Here is a 6,000-nt window from a genome sequence, read left to right on the forward strand (position 1 = left end):
CAGATTCCGTTACAGTGTCTTATATAGCGCAGCAGATTCTGTTACAGTGTCTTATATAGCGCAGCAGATTCCGTTACAGCGTCTTATATAGCGCAGCAGATTCCGTTACAGTGTCTTATATAGCGCAGCAGATTCCGTTACAGTGTCTTATATAGCGCAGCAGATTCCGTTACAGCGTCTTATATAGCGCAGCAGATTCCGTTACAGCGTCTTATATAGCGCAGCAGATTCCGTTACAGTGTCTTATATAGCTCAGCAGATTCCGTTACAGTGTCTTCTATAGCGTAGCAGATTCCGTTACAGTGTCTTATATAGCAGCAGATTCTGTTACAGCGTCTTATATAGCGCAGCAGATTCCGTTACAGCGTCTTATATAGCGCAGCAGATTCCGTTACAGTGTCTTATATAGCGCAGCAGATTCCGTTACAGCGTCTTATATAGAGCAGCAGATTCCGTTACAGTGTCTTCTATAGCTCAGCAGATTCCGTTACAGTGTCTTCTATAGCGTAGCAGATTCCGTTACAGTGTCTTATATAGCAGCAGATTCTGTTACAGCGTCTTATATAGCGCAGCAGATTCCGTTACAGTGTCTTATATAGCGCAGCAGATTCCGTTACAGCGTCTTATATAGCGCAGAAGATTCCGTTACAGCGTCTTATATAGAGCAGCAGATTCCGTTACAGCGTCTTATATAGCGCAGCAGATCCCGTTACAGCGTCTTATATAGCGCAGCAGATTCCGTTACTGCGTCTTATATAGCGCAGCAGATTCCGTTACAGCGTCTTATATAGTGCAGCAGATTCCGTTACAGTGTATTATATAGCGCAGCAGATTCCGTTACAGTGTCTTATATAGAGCAGCAGATTCCGATACAGTGTATTATATAGCGCAGCAGATTCCGTTACAGCGTCTTATATAGCGTAGAAGATTCCGTTACAGTGTCTTATATAGCGCAGCAGATTCCGTTACAGTGTCTTATATAGCGCAGCAGATTCCGTTACAGTGTCTTATAGTGCAGCAGATTCCGTTACAGCGTCTTATATAGCGCAGCAGATTCTGTTACAGTGTCTTATATAGCGCAGCAGATTCCGTTACAGCGTCTTATATAGCGCAGCAGATTCCGTTACAGTGTCTTATATAGCGCAGCAGATTCCGTTACAGCGTCTTATATAGCGTAGAAGATTCTGTTACAGTGTCTTATATAGCGCAGCAGATTCCGTTACAGCGTCTTATATAGCGCAGCAGATTCCGTTACAGTGTCTTATATAGTGCAGCAGATTCCGTTACAGTGTCTTATATAGTGCAGCAGATTCCGTTACAGCGTCTTATATAGCGCAGCAGATTCCGTTACAGCGTCTTATATAGCGCAGCAGATTCCGTTACATCGTCTTATATAGCGTAGAAGATTCCGTTACAGTGTCTTATATAGAGCAGCAGATTCCGTTACAGCTTCTTATATAGCGCAGCAGATTCCGTTACAGCGTCTTATATAGCGCAGCAGATTCCGTTACAGTGTCTTATATAGAGCAGCAGATTCCGTTACAGTGTCTTATATAGTGCAGCAGATTCCGTTACAGCGTCTTATATAGCGCAGCAGATTCCGTTACAGTGTCTTATATAGCGCAGCAGATTCCGTTACAGCGTCTTATATAGCGTAGAAGATTCTGTTACAGTGTCTTATATAGCGCAGCAGATTCCGTTACAGTGTCTTATATAGTGCAGCAGATTCCGTTACAGTGTCTTATATAGTGCAGCAGATTCCGTTACAGCGTCTTATATAGCGCAGCAGATTCCGTTACAGCGTCTTATATAGCGCAGCAGATTCCGTTACATCGTCTTATATAGCGTAGAAGATTCCGTTAGTGTCTTATATAGAGCAGCAGATTCCGTTACAGCTTCTTATATAGCGCAGCAGATTCCGTTACAGCGTCTTATATAGCGCAGCAGATTCCGTTACAGTGTCTTATATAGAGCAGCAGATTCCGTTACAGTGTCTTATATAGAGCAGCAGATTCCGTTACAGCGTCTTATATAGCGCAGCAGATTCCGTTACAGCGTCTTATATAGCGCAGCAGATTCCGTTACAGCGTCTTATATAGCGCAGCAGATTCCGTTACAGCGTCTTATATAGCGCAGCAGATTCCGTTACAGCGTCTTATATAGCGCAGCAGATTCCGTTACAGTGTCTTATATAGCGCAGCAGATTCCGTTACAGTGTCTTATATAGCGCAGCAGATTCCGTTACCGCGTCTTATATAGCGCAGCAGATTCCGTTACAGCGTCTTATATAGCGCAGCAGATTCCGTTACAGCGTCTTATATAGCGCAGCAGATTCCGTTACAGCGTCTTATATAGCGCAGCAGATTCCGTTACAGCGTCTTATATAGCGCAGCAGATTCCGTTACAGCTTCTTATATAGCGCAGCAGATTCCGTTACAGCGTCTTATATAGCGCAGCAGATTCCGTTACAGCGTCTTATATAGCGTAGAAGATTCTGTTACAGTGTCTTATATAGCGCAGCAGATTCCGTTACAGCGTCTTATATAGCGCAGCAGATTCCGTTACAGCGTCTTATATAGTGCAGCAGATTCCGTTACAGCGTCTTATATAGCGCAGCAGATTCCGTTACAGCGTCTTATATAGCGCAGCAGATTCCGTTACAGCGTCTTATATAGCGCAGCAGATTCCGTTACATCGTCTTATATAGCGTAGAAGATTCCGTTACAGCGTCTTATATAGAGCAGCAGATTCCGTTACAGCTTCTTATATAGCGCAGCAGATTCCGTTACAGTGTCTTATATAGCGCAGCAGATTCTGTTACAGTGTCTTATATAGCGCAGCAGATTCCGTTACAGCGTCTTATATAGTGCAGCAGATTCCGTTACAGTGTCTTATATAGCGCAGCAGATTCCGTTACAGTGTCTTATATAGAGCAGCAGATTACGTTACAGTGTCTAATATAGCGCAGCAGATTCCGTTACAGCGTCTTATATAGCGCAGCAGATTCCGTTACAGTGTCTTATATAGCTCAGCAGATTCCGTTACAGTGTCTTCTATAGCGTAGCAGATTCCGTTACAGTGTCTTATATAGCAGCAGATTCCGTTACAGCGTCTTATATAGCGCAGCAGATTCCGTTACAGCGTCTTATATAGCGCAGCAGATTCCGTTACAGTGTCTTATATAGCGCAGCAGATTCCGTTACAGCGTCTTATATAGAGCAGCAGATTCCGTTACAGTGTCTTATATAGCGCAGCAGATTCCGTTACAGCGTCTTATATAGTGCAGCAGATTCCGTTACAGTGTATTATATAGCGCAGCAGATTCCGTTACAGTGTCTTATATAGAGCAGCAGATTCCGATACAGTGTATTATATAGCGCAGCAGATTCCGTTACAGCGTCTTATATAGCGTAGAAGATTCTGTTACAGTGTCTTATATAGCGCAGCAGATTCCGTTACAGTGTCTTATATAGCGCAGCAGATTCCGTTACAGCGTCTTATATAGTGCAGCAGATTCCGTTACAGCGTCTTATATAGCGCAGCAGATTCCGTTACAGCGTCTTATATAGCGCAGCAGATTCCGTTACATCGTCTTATATAGCGTAGAAGATTCCGTTACAGTGTCTTATATAGTGCAGCAGATTCCGTTACAGCGTCTTATATAGCGCAGCAGATTCCGTTACAGCGTCTTATATAGCGCAGCAGATTCCGTTACATCGTCTTATATAGCGTAGAAGATTCCGTTACAGTGTCTTATATAGAGCAGCAGATTCCGTTACAGCTTCTTATATAGCGCAGCAGATTCCGTTACAGTGTCTTATATAGCGCAGCAGATTCTGTTACAGTGTCTTATATAGCGCAGCAGATTCCGTTACAGCGTCTTATATAGCGCAGCAGATTCCGTTACAGTGTCTTATATAGCGCAGCAGATTCCGTTACAGTGTCTTATATAGAGCAGCAGATTCCGTTACAGTGTCTAATATAGCGCAGCAGATTCCGTTACAGCGTCTTATATAGCGCAGCAGATTCCGTTACAGTGTCTTATATAGCTCAGCAGATTCCGTTACAGTGTCTTCTATAGCGTAGCAGATTCCGTTACAGTGTCTTATATAGCAGCAGATTCTGTTACAGCGTCTTATATAGCGCAGCAGATTCCGTTACAGCGTCTTATATAGCGCAGCAGATTCCGTTACAGTGTCTTATATAGCGCAGCAGATTCCGTTACAGCGTCTTATATAGAGCAGCAGATTCCGTTACAGCGTCTTATATAGAGCAGCAGATTCCGTTACAGCGTCTTATATAGCGCAGCAGATTCCGTTACAGCGTCTTATATAGTGCAGCAGATTCCGTTACAGTGTATTATATAGCGCAGCAGATTCCGTTACAGTGTCTTATATAGAGCAGCAGATTCCGATACAGTGTATTATATAGCGCAGCAGATTCCGTTACAGCGTCTTATATAGCGTAGAAGATTCTGTTACAGTGTCTTATATAGCGCAGCAGATTCCGTTACAGTGTCTTATATAGCGCAGCAGATTCCGTTATAGTGTCTTACATAGTGCAGCAGATTCTGTTACAGCGTCTTATATAGCGCAGCAGATTCTGTTACAGTGTCTTATATAGCGCAGCAGATTCCGTTACAGCGTCTTATATAGCGCAGCAGATTCTGTTACAGTGTCTTATATAGCGCAGCAGATTCCGTTACAGCGTCTTATATAGCGCAGCAGATTCCGTTACAGTGTCTTATATAGCGCAGCAGATTCCGTTACAGCATCTTATATAGCGTAGAAGATTCTGTTACAGTGTCTTATATAGCGCAGCAGATTCCGTTACAGCGTCTTATATAGCGCAGCAGATTCCGTTACAGTGTCTTATATAGCGCAGCAGATTCCGTTACAGCATCTTATATAGCGTAGAAGATTCTGTTACAGTGTCTTATATAGCGCAGCAGATTCCGTTACAGCGTCTTATATAGCGCAGCAGATTCCGTTACAGTGTCTTATATAGCGTAGAAGATTCCGTTACAGCATCTTATATAGCGTAGAAGATTCTGTTACAGTGTCTTATATAGCGCAGCAGATTCCGTTACAGTGTCTTATATAGAGCAGCAGATTCCGCTACAGCGTCTTATATAGCGCAGCAGATTCCGTTACAGTGTCTTATATAGCGCAGCAGATTCCGTTACAGCGTCTTATATAGCGCAGAAGATTCCGTTGCGCTTTACAATAGTAGACAGTTATAAAACAAACTGGGTAACGACAGACAGACGTGGAGGTAGGAGGGCCCTGCTGCGAGCTTACAATCTATAGGGACATAGGAGGGAAACACAAGGACAGGCATCAGTAATAGCATAGCAGTCCCAACAAGTTGCAGGGGGTTGGCATCATTTGGTCTACAGCATGATGGCCGACATGGGAAAAGTCAACATGGCTCTAGGTTGACATGGGAAAAGGTCGACATGGTTTTGGGTCGATAGGTCATTAGGTCGACAGTCAAAAGGTCGACATGAGGTTTTTCACCAGTCGACATGGACATAGTTTAAAGTGCACCACACCCCCTCGCATCGCTTGCTACACTCGCATGGCTTCGGGCACACATTTTATTCTCCCACCACGCCATAGTGGATGGTAGGGCATGAAATACTGCCTGTCGGCACATGTCAGCTCAAAAAACAGTGAATTAATGACCTGTCGAACTAATGACCTGTCGATCTAATGACCTTTCCATCTAGACCCATGTCGACCTAGACCCATGTCGACCTTTTGCCCCAACCCCCTTACCCCTCCGCATCATGCCGGTACCTGCCGCATCTGTCTGCGGTCACGGCTCTCCCGGATCCTGCTGTTAATGAAAAATGACTCACAAACCTACTGCCCCCATACAGCAGACCATTTTTAAGGATGCAAGAGGAGGCCGCCGCCTCCTCTAGCATCCTCAAAACCTGTCTGCAGTACGGGGGCAGCCATTTTGTGAGTGTCACATTTCTTATTAGCAGCAGGA

This window comes from Crinia signifera, chromosome 6, assembly GCF_055691185.1.
Source record: "Crinia signifera chromosome 6, ASM5569118v1, whole genome shotgun sequence".
In the NCBI taxonomy this organism is placed as follows: Eukaryota; Metazoa; Chordata; class Amphibia; order Anura; family Myobatrachidae; genus Crinia; species Crinia signifera.